A 22,643-nucleotide genomic window follows, 5' to 3' on the forward strand; every position below is an offset into this window, starting at 1 on the left:
GGAGGGGAGTGTCAGGTGGTCAGTGAGTGAGGTGGGGAGGGGCAGAATGCAGGTGAGTGGCACCGGTGGGGGCAGAAGTGGTGGTGACCACAGCAGTAGGTGTGGCGGAAGTCACTGAGCGTGTGGCATCAGCGATGATGGGAGGGCGGAAGTGATGTCACGTGTGATGCATGAGGAATTGTGAGGGGCAGAAGTGGTTGTGGGAGTGGCCATTGGGGTGGCAGCTGCATCAGCCACATGGCTAATGGCGTCTGAGTAGTTTCCGAGGCCAGGGGAATCTTCTGGAATGTTTGAGGAGTGCTGGTTATGGAGGTGGGTAGATAAAAGTTTGTTGTACTTACAATTTTTGATGTTTGAGATGGAATTGAAATACTGTTTGTTGAGAGTATGAATTCTCCTGAGGATGTAGTACAGAGTGGGTCCTTTGCAATTCTGAGACAGTGTGGCCCTCAGCCTGGGCAGGGATGACTGTAGAGAGGTTGGGTGCCGGCGCATTGCTGCAAGCTTGGGGCAGAGGATCTTGAAGGAGAACTGTTGCTGGTGTTTTTGAATCTATAGTCTGTACTGTTTGTCCTATTCGGGTCAGAACTCTGCTGGTTTAACTAGGGAAATGGTGTTCACTGTTGGCTTATTTTGCCAGCAGGCAAATTGCAGGTGATGGAGACAGGCGGGGAGGCTCAAATTGTTGTGGGCCATGACCAGCGTCTTGAAGCACTTTGTGATCATGGAGGTCAGAGCCACTGAGCAGTAGTAATTAAGGCATGTTGCATGTACTTTCTTTGGCACCATGATAATGGTGGTCTTATTGAAGCATGTAGGGACTTGAGGCTTGTAGGAGGGACAGGTTGAATATATCAGTGAATACCTCTGCCAGCTGGTCTGCACAGGATCTAAGTGCAGGCTGGGAACTCAGACTTGACCCATCACTTTCCTCGGGTTGACTCTCAGGAAGACCAATCTGATGTCTGCAGCAGTGGAGGAAACAGGGGCGTCCAGGGCTGTTGGGGCAGGGCACACCAAGCCACTGGCATTCTGCTCAAACCGAGCACAGAAAGCATTAGGCACATATCTTGTTCTGCTTCATTTTGTATCATGTTGTGTTGTTTAGGTTTTGCCACATGCGGTGTCGATATGGTTGGTTTGGGCCTCTAACTTGGTCTGGTCCTATTATTTGGCATTTCTGATAGCTTTGCAGAGGTCATATCTGGATTTTCTGTATAGGTCTGGGTCGTCCGACTTGAATGTCGCACACTTGGTCTTCAGATTGCCCTGGGTATTCATTAGGACTTACTCAGGCAGCTATTTTCTATTTGAAAAATATTGAGCGAATCTAGGTAAAATTGTTCTCAACCAATTTTGCCCCATCAAGCTTGGGCCTGAGCCGATTACTACAATCACTGATAATTGAACCAGCTACATCTTGGAGTTGTACCCATAATCGGTAAAGGCTCCCCGGTATAGACTCGTAGCCTGGCTGAGATCTTGCACAAACTTAAAGGGTTGCAGTCCAGACTGAAATTTTGTTAAAAACTGGGTCTGCAATCATTGACATGGCCAAATCAGTATCGACCCCCAATAGAATTGGTTGACTGATAAATCAGACGTTTATTTTGATTGGGTTGTTGTTAAGCAATTTAACGGTTTCAAACCAGATTTTCCAGGGTACGCTCACTCTCCTGGATACTGGCCTATGAGTTATCTTACACAAGTTAATTTTAATCGGACTTTTTTGCTGTCTCAATTCTGTCCATCAGCAGCAGCAAAGGGCTGCTGGCCCGCATCCTGAAGAAATTTTAACCTTATGACTGAGACTTGGCTTTGTTTTGGAGTTTTGCTGTGGGCCGACCTAGAGTCCTACTGTTCAGAATATATCCTGAGTGAGGCTATGCAATGCTCCCCAGGCTCAGTCGGCCTGGTGAAGGTGTCCACGCCCATCGGAGTACCCTGTAACTTACAAGCTCCACTTGCCACATTTTCTAAAGATAAGCAGTTGCAGTGCCCGTTTTAAGTCCAGCTGGGCTTCAGCTAGGTGCTTTTGAATGGTGATATCATTAATCCACATACCAACTGTCTCCAAGCATCTCATTAAGGGATAAACCAAAGTCACATACCTCTGCCAGTCAGAGAGTCAGAATCAAGAGCTGTACAGCATGGAAACAGACCCTATGCTCCAACTTGTCCATGCTGACCAGATATCCTAAATTAATCTAGTTCCATTTGCCAGTATTTGGCCCTTATCCCTCTAAACCCCTCATGTTTATATACCCATTCAGATGCCTTTTAAATGTTGTAATTTTAACAGCCTTCACCACTTCCTGTGGCAGCTCATTGGATATATACACCATCCTGTGCGTGAAAAAGTTTCCCCTTAGGTCCCTTTTAAATATTTCCCCTCTCACCCTAAACTATGCCTTTTGGTTTTGGACTCTCCTGCTCTGGGGAAAAGAGCTTGGATATTCAGCCTATCCCCCTCATGATTTTATAAACCTCTAGAAGGTCACCCCTCAGCTTCCGATGCTCTAGGGAAAACAGTCCCAGCCTACTCAGCCTCGCTCTATCGCTCAAACCCTCCAACCCTGGAAATATCCTTGTAAATCTTTTCTGAACCCTTAAGTTTCACAACACCCTTCTGATAACAGGGAAACCAGAATTACATGCAGTATTCCAAATGTGGCCTAACCAATGTTGCAGCTGTGCAGGACATGACTTCCCAAATGGTAGTCAATGCTCTGACCAATTAAGGAAAGCATACCAGACGCCTTCTTCACTATCCTATCTACCTGCACTCCAAGGTCTCTTTGTTCAGCAACACTCCCCAGGACCTTACCATTCAGTGTACAAGTCCTGCCCTGAGTTATCTTTCCAAAATGCAGCACCTCACATTTATCTAAATTAAACTCCATCTGCCACTCCTTGGCCCACTGATCAAGGTTCCATTGTACACGAGATAAACTTTTCACCGTCCACTATACCATCTATTTTGGTATCATCTGCAAACTTATAACCATTCCTCCTACATCCACATCCAAATCATGTACACAAACGACAAATTGTCTAATTATCCACTGGATGTGGTAGGACTGCAGAAATTAGATTTGATCTGTCAGCTGTGGTATCACTGAACCCTCTCACTTGCTGTTTAACACATAAGTGGTCCTATTTTGCAGCTTCACCAAATTGACACCTCATTGTTAGATGTGTTGGTGCTGCTGCTGGCATGTCCTCCTGCATGCTTCTTTGAACCAGGGCTGAAATCCTGGCTTGATGGTAATGGTGGACTAAGGGCTACGTCAGGCCACGAAGCTACAGATCGTGATGGAATATAATTCTGCAGCTTTTGATGGCTCTCAGCACCTCCTGAATGTCCAACCTCAAGTTGCTCAATCTGGTAATACTATCCTATTTAGCACAGCGATAGTGCTGCACAACAAAATGGAGGGCATTTCATAAATGAAGATGGGACTTTATCTCCACGACTGGTGGTCAATTTTACTGATACTTTATGGGCAGATGCATCTGTAGCAGACAGATTGGGGAGGATGAGGTCAATTATGTTTGTCCCTCTTGTTGTTTCTATCAACACCTGCCACAGTCCTTTAGGATCTGACCAGCTTAGTTGCTGCTGAGGCACTCTTGGTGACAGAAATTGAAATCCTCCACCCAGATTACATTCTGTACACATACCACAGTCAGTACTTCCTCCAAGTGATGTTCGACATGGAGCAGCACTGATTCATCACTAGAGGGAGTCACAGTATATGGAATCAGCAGATTTCCATGTCCACATTTGATCTAATGATATGAGACTTCATGGGATCTGTAATCAATGTTGAAGGCTTGGCAGAGGGGACACTGAGACACTGTTTCCACAGACTGGGAACATAGAACAAGGATATACAGTTTCAGTACAAGGGGGTGATCATTTAGTACTGGAATGAGGAGAAATTTCTTCATTGAAATCTTTGGAATTCTCTACTTTATAGGACTGCACGATTGTTGAACATGTTCTGGTTTCTCTGGAAATAAAAGGACTTTTGGAGTGAGTAGGAAAGTTGCAATGATGCACAAGTGCAGCCATGATTTATACTGAATAATAAAACAGGCTCAACAGACATATGGCCTTGTCTTGCTCCTTTAAAATTAAAATTTTCTTTATAATTCTCCCAAGATATCTACACACTTCTAATACTGACCTCTTACGAGAATCTAATTTTCATCATTCTACCATTGCAAGCAATGTCTTCAGGCTCCTAGACACTCACCTCCAAAATTCCCCCTCTAAACACTCCACCACTTCTCTTTTAAGGCAGACCTTCAAAACCCTCTCTCTCCGATCAGGTTTTAGACTGCTGTCCTGATATCGGTTTGAAACTCTGTACAGGTCATTCTGCTATAACGCACATTTCGTTAATGTGGATTCACTATAATGAGATTGACGAATTGGAGACACTGTTTCAATAGCACGAACTTTTAAAGCACATATTGCTTTAATGCGATTTCGGCCCCATTAGTTTAAATGGCGCTTATATTATGCGATTTTTCTAAAACATGGGACTGCATGAGAACAGAACTACCACGTTACAGCAGAACTGACTGAATCTACTTTCGTTAATGTTTAGGAGAGCACCTTGGTAATTTCATTATGTTAAAGGCGCTTAATAAATGCATTTTTTGCTGTTGCACACATTTGAATTTATGACAATATTTGCAATTTGAGTTCAAAGAGCATCTTTTCCAAAATCCAGCTTCTGGTTCAATGCAAATACAAAAATTACAGTCACCACTACTATTTAAAACACAATGCTGTAAGATAAGATCTCATACAATATTAGGGAATGAAAAAGGCCCTCATGTGGCACTAAAGGAACATGTAGTTGTGCCTGAAGGTAGTAATATAATATTTAATTCTTCAACAGCGGACTGTTATTAGAGGCAAATCCAAGAGGCAGTGTTACAGTGAAATATTTACTTCATGAAAAATTCTTTAAAATATTCACATATGTAGAAATTACACATACAATACATTTGAAACCACATTGTGTGAAGAGTTCATTAACACAATAACCTGAAAGTGTTTTTTACTTTTCCATCCTCTTCTAAAATATCTTGAAATCTTATTTTGGCAGAGATCCATAGGCAAATGTTCCAAAAGTTGCTTAATGAATACCATGTGTTCAGAACAATTACAATTACAGTTCAGCATTATTTTTGTGGCAGGGAGTTTTCCTGACTCGGAACATGTATTACCAGTTTATGACACCAATCATACACAAGACTTTTATCAATAGAATTTACTCACGTAACTTGTAAAACAAATGCTGAAAGATTACAAATTAGTACCAAGAAAAAAAGTGAGGAACTAACTGCTTTCAGATAGAAGAGATCAATCTAATAAGAACTAGAAAATTCTCTTCTATCCCCACCACAAAGATATAGCTGTACATCTTATACATGAAGATTTTATATAAATATATTACATATATTACTCCACAAACACCAAATGGCCATGGCACATGGTCAGAAAGAGAGAGCAGCTCACAGTGACAAGCTTCAATATTTATCTGCCAGTGTTGTTTAAGTTTCCATGTTACGTGTGCATTGATGTCAGTGACAGTACAGGCAGGGACTGGCCCACCTTCATTTCACACCAATTTGCTTTTACAAAGTTGGGTAAGTAAATAATGGAATTAATTTGAGTTTTTAAAATCAGCTTCATTGCTGTAACAGGAGAGGAATGTCACACTACTGGAAAATGTATGCACAAATTACAGTGTAATGACACACTCATGTTTGACTAACAATCCATATTACCAATATGACACTCCAAACTGCAGTGACGTTGTAAAAACAATGACTGCAGATGCTGGAAACCAGATTCTGGATTAGTGGTGCTGGAAGAGCACAGCAGTTCAGGCAGCATCCAACGAGCAGCAAAATCGACGTTTCGGGCAAAAGCCCTTCATCAGGAATAAAGGCAGAGAGCCTGAAGCGTGGAGAGATAAGCTAGGGGAGGGTGGGAGAGGGGAATTGATGCCCTGGGGTTGAAGTGTTCCGAGGCGGAAGATGAGGTGTTCTTCCTCCAGGCATCTGGTGGTGAGGGAGCGGCGGTAAAGGAGGTCCAGGACCTCCATGTCCTCGGCAGAGTGGGAGGGGGAGTTGAAATGTTGGGCCACAGGGCAGTGTGGTTGATTGGTGCGGGTGTCCCGGAGATGTTCCATAAAGCGCTCTGCTAGGAGGCGCCCAGTCTCCCCAATGTAGAGGGGACCGCATCAGAAGCAACGGATACAATAAATGATATTAGTGGATGTGCTTATCTCTCCACGCTTCAGGCTCACTGCCTTTATTCCTGATGAAGGGCTTTTGCCCGAAACGTCGATTTCGCTGCTCCTTGGATGCTGCCTGAACTGCTGTGCTCTTCCAGCACCACTAATCCAGACTGTAGTGACGTTGTTTAGTAATACTGTGTTCCTGTGTATGTGTACTCATTGCTCCACCTGGTGGTGTTCACACTTATATAACTGCAAAAGCATTTGTTTACAATCTTTAAAGCAGTTACATCATTGCTTTTCAATCATTACTTCAAATGATGAATGTTAGCTGCTGCTTCACCATTTTGATTAGTAGAGTGTAATACCTAAGCGTCATCCCATGGCAAACTTTGCTAATTGCAACAGAGAAATTCCTTCTCAGCAGTCTACGTAAATGATTGAGTAAAACGTGGCTGGTCTAATTAGCAAGTTTGTAAACAATACAAAGATAGGTGGAGTTGCAGATAGTAAGGAGGATTGTCAGAGGATACAGCAGGATATAGATCAGTTGGAGGAATGGGCAGAAAAATGGCAGATGGAGTTTAATCTGGTCAAAATGGGAGGTGATGCATTTTGGAAGGTAGAGATGGAAATTATACAGTGAATGGCAGAACTCTTAGTATTGATATGCAATGATCTGGGTGTGCAGGTCCATAAATCACCAAAGGTGGCAGTACAAGTAGATAAAGTAGTTTTTTTTTTAAAAAAAGACCTATAGCATGCTTGCCATCCTGACAAAGGAGCTCCGAAAGCTTGTACTTCTAAATAAACCTGTTGGACTATAACCTTGTGTCATGTGATTTTTAACTAGGTCCACCCTAGTCCAACACTGGCATCTCCATCATTGAAAGGGACATGGAGTACAAGGATAGGCAAGATACGCAGCAGCTTTATAAAACTTTAGTTAGGCCACACTTAGAATATTGTGTAGTTCTGGTCACCACACTACCAGAAAGACGTGGATGCTTTGGAGAGCATGCAGAAAAGGTTTACCGGGAATTTGCTTGGTATTGGGAATTTTAGCTCTGATAAAAGGTGGGATAGACTGGATTTGTTTTCACTGGAATGCAGCAGGTTGAGGGGTGACCTGATAGAAGTTTAAAAGATTGTGAATGGCATGGACAGAATGGAAAGTAGAGGCTTTTTCCCCCAAGGTGGCGAGGTCAATTATTAGGGATACAGGTTCAATGTGTTAGAGGTGGGGGGAGGGAAGAGTTTAAATGAGATATGCGAGGTATGTTTTTCACACAAAAGGATGGGGAGTGCTGAAACACATTGCCAGGGGTAGTGGTGGAAGCAACACAATAAAAGCATTTAAGATGCACCTGGACGAATACATGAATAAGTAGGGAATTGAGGGATATGGATCCTGTACGTGAAGACAGTTTTAGTATGCAAGGGGAAAGTATGTCAGGACAAGCTTGGAGGGCTGAAGGGCTTGTTCCTGTGCTGTATCGTTCTTTATTCAGTAAGCTGTGAAAACTACGTGGGCAGTTGTGAGAGTGTGCACAAGTGAATGCAAGACACTGCAGTTAGCCAAAAACACACACATCCTTTGTTTCCTCCTCCTCCCTCCCTAAACGCTTATTTATCAATGGGTCAGGAAGGGAGTCCTGGCTCAAAGCGAAACCATCTCCAACTTTCACACGAATTCTACCAAGGCCAGCTCAGCCAGTGCTCCACTAAAGGCAAATGCATGACCAAAGTTGGTTAAAGCCAACTCCTTAGCTTTGACCAATAACCAACCTGTGAGCTAATCTATCTGCCTCTAGCTTTGTTTAAGCAAAAAGGCAAAACAAGGTCTTATTGGCTAGCTCTGCCTTTTAATAGTCATGTCTTTTTCTTATAAAATCATACGATACTTTAAATAAATTTTGAAGTTGATTTTCTAAAAAATTCATGCTTAATGTTGTGCCAAAGTATACCTTTCTGAAATTCTCTCATTGTCCCCTTGAAATAACAAAAGAATGTAATCGTACTCCTCCATTCGAAAATATGGACTTCCCTGGACTATACAAAGCGCGATTCTGATATTTTAACTTTGAATCCCAAACACAGACCTCAAGCTTCCCTTTATTAAGGGAAGATATGTTACAACATCAATTGTATAAAAGAAAGTTAAGTTAGGTTAGAAACAGGTGGAAAGACAATACCCCAAACCGCTCACATGCGCCTCCTTACAATCAGCAGCATGGCGTCTTGATGAAATTGGTATCTAATCACAGAGCACCTAAAGGGCTGGTGGAAAAAGAAAAAAGAAAAAAAAAAGAGAAATCGCTGTACTAATTTCCCTTGGGCTACGAGAAAATACCTTATTTGTCATGCTAAATTACCACACATTCATAACATTTGATTATTCTAATCAAATAATAGCAACTCACCCTATGGATTCAGAAAACAACCCAGATGCAGGAAGAGGAAAATGCTGTACTTAAGGAAAATATAAACACATGGTGCTTTCATCCCAGAACATTTGAAATGCAGGCACACGTGACTTTCAATTGAAAGGAGAAATGTATTTTTAAAAACCTACCAGCCACAAGCAATATTTGAAATAATGCACATTGTTATTCTGCCTCTAAAAGTTTCTATTTCACACTATTCATGAAGTTATGCATGACAGAATGTTATAAAATCAAGAAATGAAACCATGGATGTGGATTAGCATACAACTAATTCATCACAAAAAAAGGACAACGAATTGGAAAAAATAAGCAAAAGCTGAAACTGGACTGTTCTGCAACAATCAAATTACAAAGCTGGTAATGTAGCAATCTATGTGGGCTATCCCTGTGCTAAATTTAAAATGAATTGGGGGTATTTTGATGACTGCTTACGTTTAATTTGGGATCAAACATCTACCTTGCTATGAACATCCATAACTCATGTTTTAAAAAGTATAAATTTTCATCTCAGGAATATAAATCTTAGGTTAGGGAATGAAGTGATAAATGTAACTTAGATGATTAAGAGTATAATAAACAAAAGGGTATCACTCTCTGTCTCAATTTTTAAAAATGTATTAAAATATTTGTGCAGTTCCCAGATAAAAGAAGCTAATACAGTTGTAGAAAACATTTTTTGGTGAGACTAAAATTCTGAGAAAAAAGCATTATACATTAAATTAGAGATATAAATTGCCAATGCAGGTCAAAGGTTTTTTGAAGCCAATGGATAGCTTGTTTACCTCTGTTTGGAAAATCCCAAGTATATCACATTGTCATCAAGTGGAGGTTGGGGTGGTGTCTTTGGTGTAATTTGTGTATATTTTTGCTCACAGAAGCAAGCAGTCAGTAGTCCAGTTCAAGGCCAGACTGAGCTGGCTGCAGCTCACTGAATCAAAGGAAAAACAAGTCAGCAAACTTGCAGCATAACCAGAGAAAAATACTAACTTCATCATTCATCATGCAGAATACGGATGTGAGCTCAAGTTCAAATTTGAGCCAGCGGTATTGAGAAGGAGAGAGACTGAAAGATTTGTCTAGCTTGGAGATTGAGGAAGAAATCTACATTAATCCTCAGGTAAAACCATGCAATTAGATTGGAGAATACAGAGGAACCTCGATTATCCAAATGACACAGGCAGGGAGTATTTTATTTGGATTAATCAAATACCAGATAATCAAATGCCAGATAACACAGTTTAGCCAAGCATCAGGACCTTGTGATCTTGTTCAGATAATCCAAAACTTGGATAATCGAATGCCAGATAATCGCGGTTCCTCTATATAGAGAGCCTGAAGTTGGAGAAGGTTTCAGCCATAAGGTTTCTCAAAAAACAAGTCAGAGGATCACTTAGGCCAAGGTTAATGGAAGGATCCATATTTGAAATGTCATTTATCAGGAGATAGCTAGAACACTGAGAAAAACAATGTGAATTCTAGAGAGCTGTGGCATGCCTCTGCATTGGTTCCAGAAAAAAAAGAGAATTAATTTTAAAGATTTTGTAAGCTAAGGATTCATAGCACATGTGGTTATACAGTGTTAGTCACTCTTGCTTTGATTTTTTAGATAATATAAAAGAATGTTTTTGTTTAAAAATATGAAATCTTGAGGTGTACTTTATACCAGGTAATCACTGGATGTGAACCTTCTCTTCAAACATTATCGTCTCTTATGATGGCAAAGACCCAGTTTACAAATTGAACACAATACAGTTGTTCAGAATAATAATGTATGTTAATTTTAGTTCATGAAATAATGATCTTGAACATGCATATTTTATTTTCCAAAAATGTCTGCAGCAATGGAAAACAATACAAAAATGGTCTGTGTCCACTAGGTTTTAGAAGAGTGAATTATCACATTAATCTACAAAACAATTTAGTGCAGGAAATGAGACATATTTTAACCAGAATGAAGAAACAAGTTAAAAATAAATTAAGGCAAAAATGTTTTATTATGGATTCACTAGCCACTATGTATAATATTTTCAAAACTCAAAGTTTTAGGAATTTCTGATCAGCAATACCATAAAAAGTACATTAAAACCTGAATATTCATGAAAATATATCAAAACTAAACTATCCACTTTGGTTTACCAGTAATACCTATGGCTATATAGTTAACACAAATTTATATTTTTCAGGTGAAGTAAGTTTAAATCTCCGAGAAACAAGTGGTGAAAAATTGAAAACACACGAGGTAAAAGGTTAAAACTCCTCATCAAAGGTCACCCATCTAAGAGCACTTAGCTAGTTTCATTCTCATCTATCTAGGCGGTGCAAGTGATACAATGACTTTTATTCCTGTACAGTCACCTCTGAAATCCAAAGGCATCTACTTACTGACCATATTTATAACTAGATTCTATCTTTCACCTATGATATCCAAAACACATTGGGTTAAACCTGTGCTGAGAACAGGGTAAAAGTGAGTACTGCAGGTGCTGGAAAAGCACAGTAGGTCAGGCAGCATCCAAGGAGCAGGAAAATTGATGTTTTGGGCAAAAGCCCTTCATCTGTGCTGAGAACAACCAGTGATCTTGACTTTTCCTCAGTCTCTAATTTGCCATATTACTTGTCTGACATTTATTGCTGAATAAAAGGTTCCTTTAGACTATGGATTGGTTTTGGTCCCTGCAAATGACATTCCCCGGTGACAGATCCTTCCTACAATCTGGTAACCTTCTGAAGCTGAATTGGACTGTTCACAATCTTTCATCCCAAGGCAACATGCCAACCCACATATCTGTGTCATTGCTAACACCACTTACTACCAGATCCATAATGCTGCTTTATTTCAATCCTGCCTCAGCTCAACTACTGCAGAAACCTTCATGCATGCCTTTACTCCCTCAACATTGGACTATTCCAAAGCATTCCTGGCTGAAGTTCAATCTTCACGTCGTGAAAAAACAGAAGGAGGATGACAGTCCTGTAAATGGAGCACCTTTGTACAGTCAGGTGTTAAGTTACCCACTGCACAACTACTTGCTGCTGACCTGCTCCAGTGCCACAGTACTTCTATTATTATACTCATTGGTATAACATGCTGGAAATCAAGTCCCACTATTCATCGATTCATCATATGTGTTAAAAGTTTTTAAACATTTTTCAGATCCTCCAAGTTACCTGACTTTCAAACCCAAGTTGACAGACAGCATTTTCTGCACTTAACAATAATTACTAATTAATTTACTAATTAAAAGTCACAGCTTGCAGAAACTGAAGGAGAAGTAAACTGGCTTGCTTCATGCTTAAAAGTGGCTTATACTGCAGAGAAGAGAGACAGCTCCTGAGCTAGTGGAGATCTGAAGGCTTTTCACAATCTTGTTCTCAGCTCCAAGTTGTTAGAACCAGTTATACGGTTGACAGGCAGAAGGCCATTGTTGTTAACAGGACACTAGTTCAAAGACCAGTTACTGATCACAAGGTGAATCTCCATTTGTACAGTTCATCTGTAAAACTACACTTCAACTACTGTTTGAACAAACATTTGGATAAACGGTGCTTACATTGAGTGTTAGGTTACTTAAGAATCAGATGTACAGCATGAAAACAGACCCTTCGATCCAACTCTTCCATGCCAACCAGATATCCCAACCTAATCTAGTCCCATTTGCCTGCATTTGGCCCATATCTCTCTAAACCTTTCCTATTCATATTCCCACCCAGCTGCCTTTTAAATGTTCTAATTGTACCAGCCTCCACTTCCTCTGGCAGCTAATTCCAATACACACACCACCCCATGAGAAAATGTTGCTCCTTAGGTCCCTTTTATATCTTTCTCCGCTCACCCTAAACCTATGCCGTCTAATTGTGGATCGCACACGCCAGGGAAAAGACTTTGTCTATTTTTCCTATCCATGCCCCTCATGATTTTATAAACCTGTATGAGGTCACCCCTCAGCCTCCGACACTCCAGAGAATACAGCCCCAGCCTATTTAGCCTCTCCATATAGCTCAAATCCTGGCAACATTTTTGTAAATCTTTTCTGAATCCTTTCAAATTTCACAACATCTTTCCAATAGAAAGGAGACCAGATTTGCATGCAATATTCCAAAAGTAGCCTAACCAATCTGTACAACCGCAATATGACCTTCCAACTCCGATACTCCATGCTTTGACCAATAAAAGAAAGCATACCAAATGCCTTCTTCACTATCCTATCTACCTGTGACTCTCAAGGAACTATGAACCTGAACTCCATGGTCTCTTGGTTCAGCAACACTCCCAGGAGCTTACCATTAAGTGGACAAGTCCTACTCCGATTGCTCTTCCAAAATGCAGCACCTCGCATTTATCTAAATTAAACTCCATCTGCCACTCCTCAGCATATTGGCACAGCTGATCAAGATCCTGTGATACTCCGAGATAACCTTCTTCGCTGTCCACTACACTTCCAATTTTGGTGTCATCTGCAAACTTACTAACTATATCTCCTATGTTCACATCCAAATCATTTATACAAATTATGGAAAGCAGTGGACCCAGCATCAATCCTTATGGCACTCCACTGGTTACAGGCTTCCAGTCTGAAAAGCAAGCCTCCACCACCCACCCCCTTCTTCTACCTTTGAGCTAGTCCTGTATCCAACTGGCTAGTTCTCCTTGAATTCCATGAGATCTAACCTTGCTAACCAGTCTCTCATGAGGAACCTTGTCAAACACCCTACTGAAGTGCATATAGATCATGTCTACTGCTCTGCCTTCGTCAATCCTTTTTATTACTCCTTCAGAAAATGCAATCAAGTTCATAAGACATGATTTACCACACACAAAGCCATGATGACTATCCCAAAATCAGTTCTTGCTATTCCAAGTACATGTCAATCCGTGTTTTTGGAACCTGCAGTAATCCTTCAACAATTCGGTTTTAAAAAAGTATTTTCCCATTTTAGTACACACAATCAGAAAAATAAGAGTCATGGTATTTACAATGGCCAGTTTCTGGTCAATAGTAACCCCCAGGATGTTACAGTGGGGAATACCAAAACAGTGATGTCATTGAATGTCAACAGGAGTAGTTAGATTGTTTCATATTGGAGATAGTCATTGCCTGGCATTTGTGTGGCACAAATGGCCAAGCTTTGAAACCATCTAGGTCTTATTTCATTTGTACCTGGTCTGCCTCAGTATCTGAGGAGACAACAATGGTGCTAAACATCAGCAAACATTTCCACTTCCAACCTTACAATAGAGGGAAGGGCAATTATGAAGCAGGTAAAAATGGTTTGTACCAGGACACTACTGCAGCTGAGATGACTGGCCTCCAACAACCACAACCATCTTCCTTCGTGCTAGGTATGACTCCAATTGACTGAGAATTCTCTCCCCTCCTATTCCCAATGATTCTAGTTTTGCTGGTTCTCCTTGATTCCACTCTCGGTCACTTGATGTCAAGGATATTTGTACTCACCTCCCCTCTGGAGTTGAGCTCTTTTGTACACATTTGATCCAAAGCTATAATGAATTTAGGAGCAGAGTGACCCTGGTGGAAAAAGTGAGCCTCAATGAGCAGATTATTACTAAACAAGTACTACTTGATCCCATTGCTGATGACTCCTTCAGTTAGTGTACTGATGATTCAGAGTAGACTAATGGAGCCACATTTGGCAGGTTGGATTGATCTTGCTTAAAAAGTGTATACAGCAATTTTATACCTTGGTGGGTAGACCACAGCATTGTAGCTATACAAGAACGGTTTGCCTAGGGGCACAGCAACGTTCTAGAATACAAGTCTTCAGCATTATTGCTGGAATATTGTCAGAGCCCAGAGCATTTGACACAGTGCCTTCAGCTATGGAATGGATGAAATTGGTTGAAGACTGCCCTTTAACATTGGTGATTTCAGGAGGAGGCCATAATGGATTATCCAATCAGCACTCCTGACCAAAGATTGTTGATTGCTTCAGCTTTGTTTTTTGCACTGATGTGATGTGCTGCTACTGAGGATGGGTATATTTGTGGAGCCTCCATGTCCAGTCAGTTGTTTAATTGTGCACCACCCTTCAAATTCACCACTTAGATCCAAACCATTGGTTGTGGAGTTGCTCAACTGTTTATCACTGGCTGTTTATGCTGTTTGGCATGTAAGTAGTCCTGTAATCTAGCTTGACCAGGTTAACATCTCATTTTTAGGGATGCTGGTCCTGCTTCTGGGTGTGTTCTCCTGCACGCTTCACTGTACTAAGTTTGATCCCCGGGTAATGGTGGAGTGGGGAATATGCCAGGCTGAGGTTACAGATGGTGTTAAGTACAATCTTGCTGCTGCTAATGACCTATTGTCTCATGGATGTCTAATGTTGAATTGCGAGATCTGTTCAAAATCTGTTCAAAAGTGCCACACAACATGGAGGGTATCCTCAAAGTGAATGCAGGACTTTGTTTCCATAGAACTGTACAGTCGGCAGTCCCACTAATTCTGTAATGGACAGTTGCATCTGGAGCTGGCAGATGAAGGAGAATGAGGTCCAGTATTATTTTTCTTCTTGTTGGTTCCCTCATCAGCTGCTCCACAATTGGCTCTGCAGCATAGGGGAGGAGTAAAAATGTGGCAATTCAATCAAAAGTGATTTAATTGTAAGGGGAATAGATAGGTGTTTGTGGCCATACAGGAGACTCCAGGATGTATCTTGCCTTCCCAGTGTTTGTCTCAAAATGGTTACAGGACATTCTGAAGGGGAAGGGTGAATAGCCAGTGGTCATGGCAAACATTGATACCAATGACAGAGATGAAAAGAAAATAGATGAAGAAAAAACAAAAAATATAGGAAGTTAGGAAGCAAGTTGAAAAGTAACACCTCATAAGATAATGATCTCAGGATCACTACCAGTAACATGTGCTAGTCAGAGTAGAAATAGCAGGATACATCAGATCAACATGTGGCTAAGAAGGTGTGAGGGTGACAGTTTCAGATTCCTGGAGCATTGTGACTGGTTCTGGGAGAAGTGGGAACAATGTAAACTGGACAAATTACACCTGGGCAGGACAGGGACAGATGCCTGAGGGAGAGTATTTAGCATTGTGGTTTGGGAGGGTTTAAATTAAATTCGAAGGGGGGTGTGAACGTGTGAGAGAATGTGAATAGGGTATAAGCAAGTAGAGAAAGAGTTAAGTTTTGAGTTTTGTAAAACACTAGGTTCAGCTAAGCATGACTCAGATTAGAATTTGCAGTTAACAATGTGGTGCTGGAGGCAAGGGTAATAGGTTAACAAGGTGGAAAAGCATTCATTATGTAGAGCCATTTAACAATTTTGGAAGCATTCAGTATGTAAGGTCAGTTTAACAAGGTGAAAAGTATTCATTATGTGAAGCCAGTTATTCATGTTTAACAGCAGATGGCTTAATCTTTACTATTGACACTCGCTGACTCTAACAGTCACCCAATCAATATGTATGTTGCCTGATCTAGATGTTCCTCCCTGTAAAATGACTATATAATTCATTAAGAAACTCCTATTCCAGAGAGGACCAGGAACCCATGTCCCTGCACACATGGGCGATTGTTCTTTCTCCCTGCAGGACCAGAAATAGAGATGGAGGAGGTAAAACTATACTGTGTCGCGGAGTGAAGAACCAAGTTCAGAGGATTCTGGTGAACATTCCTCAAATTAAATTGGACAATGAGGCAATTGTCAAAAATTGGGATAAATTGAGTTACCTTCCTAAAGAAAACTGAAAGAGTTAGTGCTATCATATGGTGAGATACGTGGAAGTAAGCTGGAAAGAATTAACCTAATTAGGCATGATATAGATATAGGAAGTGCTGTTTCAATTAAGCAACATCCTTATAGACATATCCCTCTAAAGTTAGTAAAGTCTCAAAAGGACAATGAACGCATGCTCCAAGACAACATAATCAAAGTGAGTTACAGTGACTGGAGCTTATCCATAGTAATGGTGCCAAAAACAGATGGCACCCAATGGCTAATGTGTGGACTAACGCAAAGGCAATGCAGTTACAAAGATTAATGCATATCCAATTTCACATTTGGAAGACTGTGCTGAAAAGGTGGGACAAGCACCTTATATTTCTAAGTTGGACTTGCTTGGAGCGTACTGGCAGGTACCTTTATGCAAAAGAGCAAAGACAATTTTGGCTTTCATAACACCAAATGGACTATACCAATTTAAAGTCATGTCATTTGGTATGAAAAATGCACCAGCCATATTTCAGAGACAAACCAATAAAATCATTTCTGAATTACCCAATTGTGTAGTTTATATTGATGACCTGGTGATAGTTAGTCACACATGGAAGGAACATTTGCAATGTTTATCAGAATTGTTCAATCGACTTCAGGTTGCAGGCTGGGTAATAAACCTGGCTAAAAGTGAATTTGCCAAAGCCCACATCACGTCTCTGGACTTGACATGGAAAAATGGCCCCACGGAATGCAAAAAAAAAAGAAGTTTCTCCACAAAAAGAACAACATTACAATTCCTGGGATTGAGTGGGTTTTATCGGAAATTTGTACCAAATTTAGCAGTGTGGCTGCTCCACTCACTGAATTAGTAAAGAAAAGCAAAAAGTTTAGTGGACAGCGGACTTTCAGAAGGCATTTGACAGCCTGAAAGCAGTGTTAGCCACCCCTAATTACGCAAAGCCATTCAAGGTGGTTATCAGTGCTGTGCTCTTACAGGAAGAAGACGAGAAGATCGAAAGAACTATCAGATATCGAAGAGTGGCCAGAGTAATCATTACCAACTGACCTATATAAAGGGGATGTGTTTTCTTTGATCAGGGCTTTATTTTGACTCGACCACATGACCAGCAAAGAGTGTCAGAGGGGTCACCTAGCTTGTACAAGCTTTAATAAAAACTTTAACTGTTTGCAGAAGTTGATGTGTGCAAATTGCCTCTCGTGTGTGAAACCCCAGGAAATGAACATAACACCATCAGGAATATCGACTCGCGTGCTCCTCGGATGCTTAAGCCCTTCATCCCGAAACGTTGACTCTCCTGCTCCTCGGATGCTGCCTGACCTGCTGTGCTTTTCCTGTGCCATACGTTTCGACTCTGATCTCCAGCATCTGCAGTCCTCGCTTTCTCCTAGTAACGTATCTGAGAAAATCATACACTGATCATAACCCATTGAGGTTTGTGGAGAAATTAAAGGGCAAAATTTTCATACTGTTTAGATGGAGCTTGTTGTTACAGCCAGCCAGTTTGAAAATGGTGTATGTTGCAGGACGAGAAAACATGATTGCCAACGCATTGTCGAAACTTGAGACTGAATGAAAAACAGAAGCGTTCAGTGGCAGGATTAAAAGGACTGAAACAGAATGGAGTAGTGCATGTTTATAGTCAATGTAATGTATGTGTGTTGCAGTTTACTAACAATTTCGGATTATGGGGTTTTATAATGAAGCAAACTTTGGATGTTGATGGTTCACTTTTTTTTTAAAAAAGGGGGAGGTGTAACAATGCCGCTCCTTTAACAAGGTTATGTTGTCCTTGGTTTTTTTTAAACCGGGGATTTGGGTGGGTGGGGGGGGGTGATGGGGGCAGCTTTTATTTACTTGAAGAAGCTAGCAACGTTTGAGAAGATTTGTAGCTCAGGTTGATGACATGTCTGTAAGTTAGCTCGCTGAGCTTGATGCTTCACACGTTTTGTCACCATACCAGGTAACACCATCAGTGAGAGTCTTTGCTGCAGCGCCGGTGGTATGTCCCACCTCTCTATTTATTGTTCTTGGTTTCTTAAGGAAGGTGATGTCATTTCCAGTTCTTTTCTTTAAGGAAAGGTAGACAGAATCCAAGTTGATGTGTTTATTGATGGACTTCTGGTTAGAATGCCATGCCTCAGAATTCTCATGCATGTCTTTGTTTCCTCTGTCCTAGGATGTGTGTGTTGTCCCAGTCAAAGTGGTGTCCTTCTTTGTCTGTACGTATGGAAAACTAGTGAGAGTAGGTTGTGTCTTTTGGTGGCCAGTTGGTGATCATGTATCCTGGTGGCAAGTTTCCTGCTAGTTTGTCTGATGTAGTGTTTATTTTTACAGTTCTTGCATGGTATCTTGTAAATGACAAGCATAAAATTCACAAAAGAGAAGAACGACAACAGACTCCCATTCCTAGACATGACAGTTGAACATACAGTTAACAGAAAGCTTCAAACCAGCGTCTACAGAAAAACAACACACACTGACCAAATACTTTGCTTCTGAAGCAACCATCCCAACATCCACAAACAGAGTGGATTAAGACATTATTTCAATGAGCTACATCACACTGCAGCATCAAAAGAATTACAAAAAACAGAAGGAAAATATTTCTACAACATTTTCAAGAAAAACAGGTACCCAATAAACACAATCTGTCGATTCCTCAGAAATAAACCCAAACAAGCAGACACAACTCAACTAAAGACTATAGCCACATTACCTTACAAAGACATATCAGAAATGACTTTCTAGACTACTCAGACCGCTTGGCATCATGGTAGCCCACAAACCTACCAACACACTTAAACAGCAACTAATGAACCTAAAAGGATCCATTAGATACTACCAGCAAGACTAATGTCATTTACAAGATACCATGCAAGAACTATTAAAAAAAAACACGACGTCGGACAAACTAGCAGGAAACTTGCCTCCAGGATACATGAACACCAACTGGCCACCCACTCTCACTAGTTTCCATATATACAGACAAAGAAGGACACCGCTTTTACTGGGACAACATACACATCCTAGGACAGGGGAAACAAAGACACGCACAAGAATTCTTAGTGGCATGGCATTCTAACCAGAACGCCATCAATAAACACAAATCGACTTAGATTCTATCTACCTGCCCTTGAAAAAAAAAGAAACAAAGACCTATAAATAGAGAGGTGGGTCATACCACCAGTGCTTCACCAGAGACTCTCACTGATGTTACCTAGTATGGTGTCAAAATGTCTGAAAACAAATCTTCAAGTTCACCGAGCTAACTTAAAGACTTGAAGAAGCTTTTAAGTGTTTTCTTTTTAAAAACACTTGCACAATGAAAGGGGAGCAGCCAGTTCTCCCAATTCAGGGTTTGGTTTGGTTTCAGCAAGCTGTTTTGTTTGCAGCTGCTGGTTAAGTTTTAGCTGGAAACACAGAGAAGTTCCTGGACCCAAAGAACAACCCCAAGCTAATCCTCTCTCTCCCTAACATCTCTCCTGTAAGAACCTGTGTGTATCTGAATTTACTTTTTTGACAAGGAGGTATTTATAGTAAGGTTGCAAGTATTTGCAACAGCATCATTAAGTTGCGAATAGAGTTAATAGATTTTTCAGAGAAGTTATGTTATTCTAGATTGTGTTCTTTTTTGTTTGTTCATAAATAAATTCTGTTTTGTTTAAAACCAAGTGGTTGGGCTAGTGCATTCCTCACAGAATATTCCCTTTACACCTGCTTAAAGCAACTAGAAAAATTAGTTCTGGGCCATCATCTTGAAGTGTTTTGATAGGGTCTGGCCTGCTTCATAACACCCTACAGTGTGGAAGCAGGCCATTCAGTCCATACCCAAGCTCTGAAAAGTATCCCACCCAGACCCAACCTATCCTTGTAACCCTTGGAACATCTTCCATAGCCTACCCACCTAACCTGCACACCCTGGATTCTATGGGCAATTTACCTAACCTGCATATCTTTGGATGGTGGGAGGAAACCCACACAGACACTGAGAAAGAGCATAGAGAGAAGTGATATTTGTGAGTTGGTTAATTGAGTAGCATGAGCTGCCAATGAAATAGGTTAGTGGAGACTTTGGTCTATCAAATTTGGTTGAAGTGTGCAGTTAGCACATTACCAAAATGTGCCATGGGCATTGAGGAGGGTAGCCTTCATAGCAAGAGGATTTGAGCATAAGAACAAAGATGTCTTGCTGCGATTATATACGGGGCATTGGTACGACACATAGCTTTGGTCTCGTGAGGAAGGGTATCCTTGCTATTGAGGGACTACAGCGTAAGTTTATCAAATTGTTTACTCGGATGGCAAGATTGATGTATGAGAAGAAACAGAGTTGGTTAGGATTGTATCCACTGCCATTCAGAAGAATGACAGAGGATTGCATAAAAATAAAATCCTAACAGGACTGAAAAAAAAAGGTTAGATGCAGAAAGAATGCTTCTGAGGAGTCCAGCACCAGGGGTCACAGATTAAAGGATAAGAGGCAAACCTTTTTGGACTGAGATGAGAAATTTCTTCACCCGGACAGTGGTGAGAATTCACAACGACAGAAAGCGGTTGAAGCTAAAACGTGCTGAGTTTTCAAGAAGGAGGTGGTTATAGTTCTTGGAGCTACAAGGTGTCAAGAGATATAGGGGAATGGTAGGATTAGGGTTGAAGCTTGATGTGGCAGCATGGTGGGTCAGTGGTTAGCACTGCTGCCTCACAGCACCAGGGACCCGGGTTCAATTCCAGTCTCGGGCAATCGTCTGTGTGGAGTTTGCACATTCTCAGTGTCTGTGTGGGTTTCCTCCAGGTGCTCCGGTTTTCTCCCACAGTCCAAAGATGTGCAGGTTAGGTGAATTGGCAATGCTAAATTGCCCTTGGTGTTAGGTGCATTAGTCAGGGGTAAATGTGGAGGAATGGGTCTGGGTGGGTTGCTTTTCAGAGGGTCATTGTGGACTTGTTGGGCCGATGGGCCTGTTTCTACACTGTAGGGAATCTAATCAGCCATGATCATATTGAATGGTGCAGCAAGCTCAAGGAGTTGGAGGGGTCTACTCCTGCACCTATGTTTACATGTTAGTCATTATCAAATAGCTTGTGTTGAAAAAGTATCAAGTTGTGTACACAAAAGGGTCAACGGAGAACAGAAATGAACTCAAATCAATCAAATTATCCACCAATTCTTAACATCCAGGCTTGAGCACAAAAGATAGGCAAGTTAAATGACAATTGTAGATTTTTAAACTTTAACCCCCATAACTTTGATACCATACTCCAGCAAGTTAATATGCATGGTAAAAATTAGGCACAGAAAACCTTGTCAAAAACTGATTATTTAATGTAGACAGTGTTATAATAAGCAGTACTATGCCAAGTTTCATGTTGATTACATGGTAATCAGTATTAAATTATTTTGCACTGGAAAATAAAGTAATACATGCAAATTTATGTTCAGCAATGATGTGAATGTCTTCAATCCCTCAAGTCAGAAGTTCAAAGATCCATTGCAAAGACATGAACACATAATTTAAACTGAGATTTGAGTGTAATATGTCATAGATATATCATAAATTGTATACTTTTGGTTCAGATGTTAAAATCACAACTTCATCTGCCCTCAGGTATTTGTCAGGTGTAGGGAAGTTCTCCTGAGTCCTGATCAATGATTATTCTTCAACTAATTTAAAAAGATGGTGATTATATTGGACCTTTCTGTATACAAACAGACTGCCAATTTCCAGACTTTAATGATAATTACTACACTTCAGAAATATTTCATCAGTTGTAAAGCAGTTAGAACAGTTTTATATCCACAAGTTTGTTCATTTGAAATCTTGAATACAAAAGTTAATTTTAAAAATTCTTGCTCTAACTACACAATATGTTTCATGCCCCCAGGATGTTCTAGTGCATTTCAACGTACTACTGAAGTAGTCTCAGTGGAAATGTACGAAACGTGACAGCCAATGTACACAAAGGAAGATCTCAAATCACAAAAGTTCCATGAAATGTAACGATCAGATAAACATGTTTTTCTGAAAGATTATGTTAGATGAGAAATAAACATTGGTCAGGATACCTGGCAGCAGTACCTGCTCTTTAAATATTGCCACGGGATCTTTACATCAACCAAATAGGACAGACAGGTCCTGAGTTTAATTGCTCATCTGAAAGATGCTTTATCGATACTCAATGCAGTGCTGCAGGTCAACCTAGTCTTGTGTTCAAATTTCTGCAAT

At 40.7% G+C, this 22,643-nt stretch overlaps 1 protein-coding gene and 1 long non-coding RNA gene across 5 annotated transcripts in view; both read right to left on the reverse strand.

Annotated features, from left to right (window-relative positions):
- Positions 1-22,643, reverse strand: part of LOC122561755 (SRSF protein kinase 2-like) — a 210,482-nt gene that overhangs the window by 168,957 nt on the left and 18,882 nt on the right. The gene's annotated exons all lie outside the window — the stretch shown is intronic.
- LOC122561758 lies at positions 7,509-17,739 on the reverse strand. Its single transcript, XR_006315103.1, has 4 exons — positions 17,651-17,739; positions 13,130-13,132; positions 9,496-9,641; positions 7,509-8,546 (listed from the first exon to the last, which is right to left on the reverse strand). It is a non-coding gene; the product is annotated as an uncharacterized LOC122561758 (long non-coding RNA).

Source organism: Chiloscyllium plagiosum, chromosome 23 (genome assembly GCF_004010195.1).
Source record: "Chiloscyllium plagiosum isolate BGI_BamShark_2017 chromosome 23, ASM401019v2, whole genome shotgun sequence".
Lineage (NCBI taxonomy): Eukaryota > Metazoa > Chordata > Chondrichthyes > Orectolobiformes > Hemiscylliidae > Chiloscyllium > Chiloscyllium plagiosum.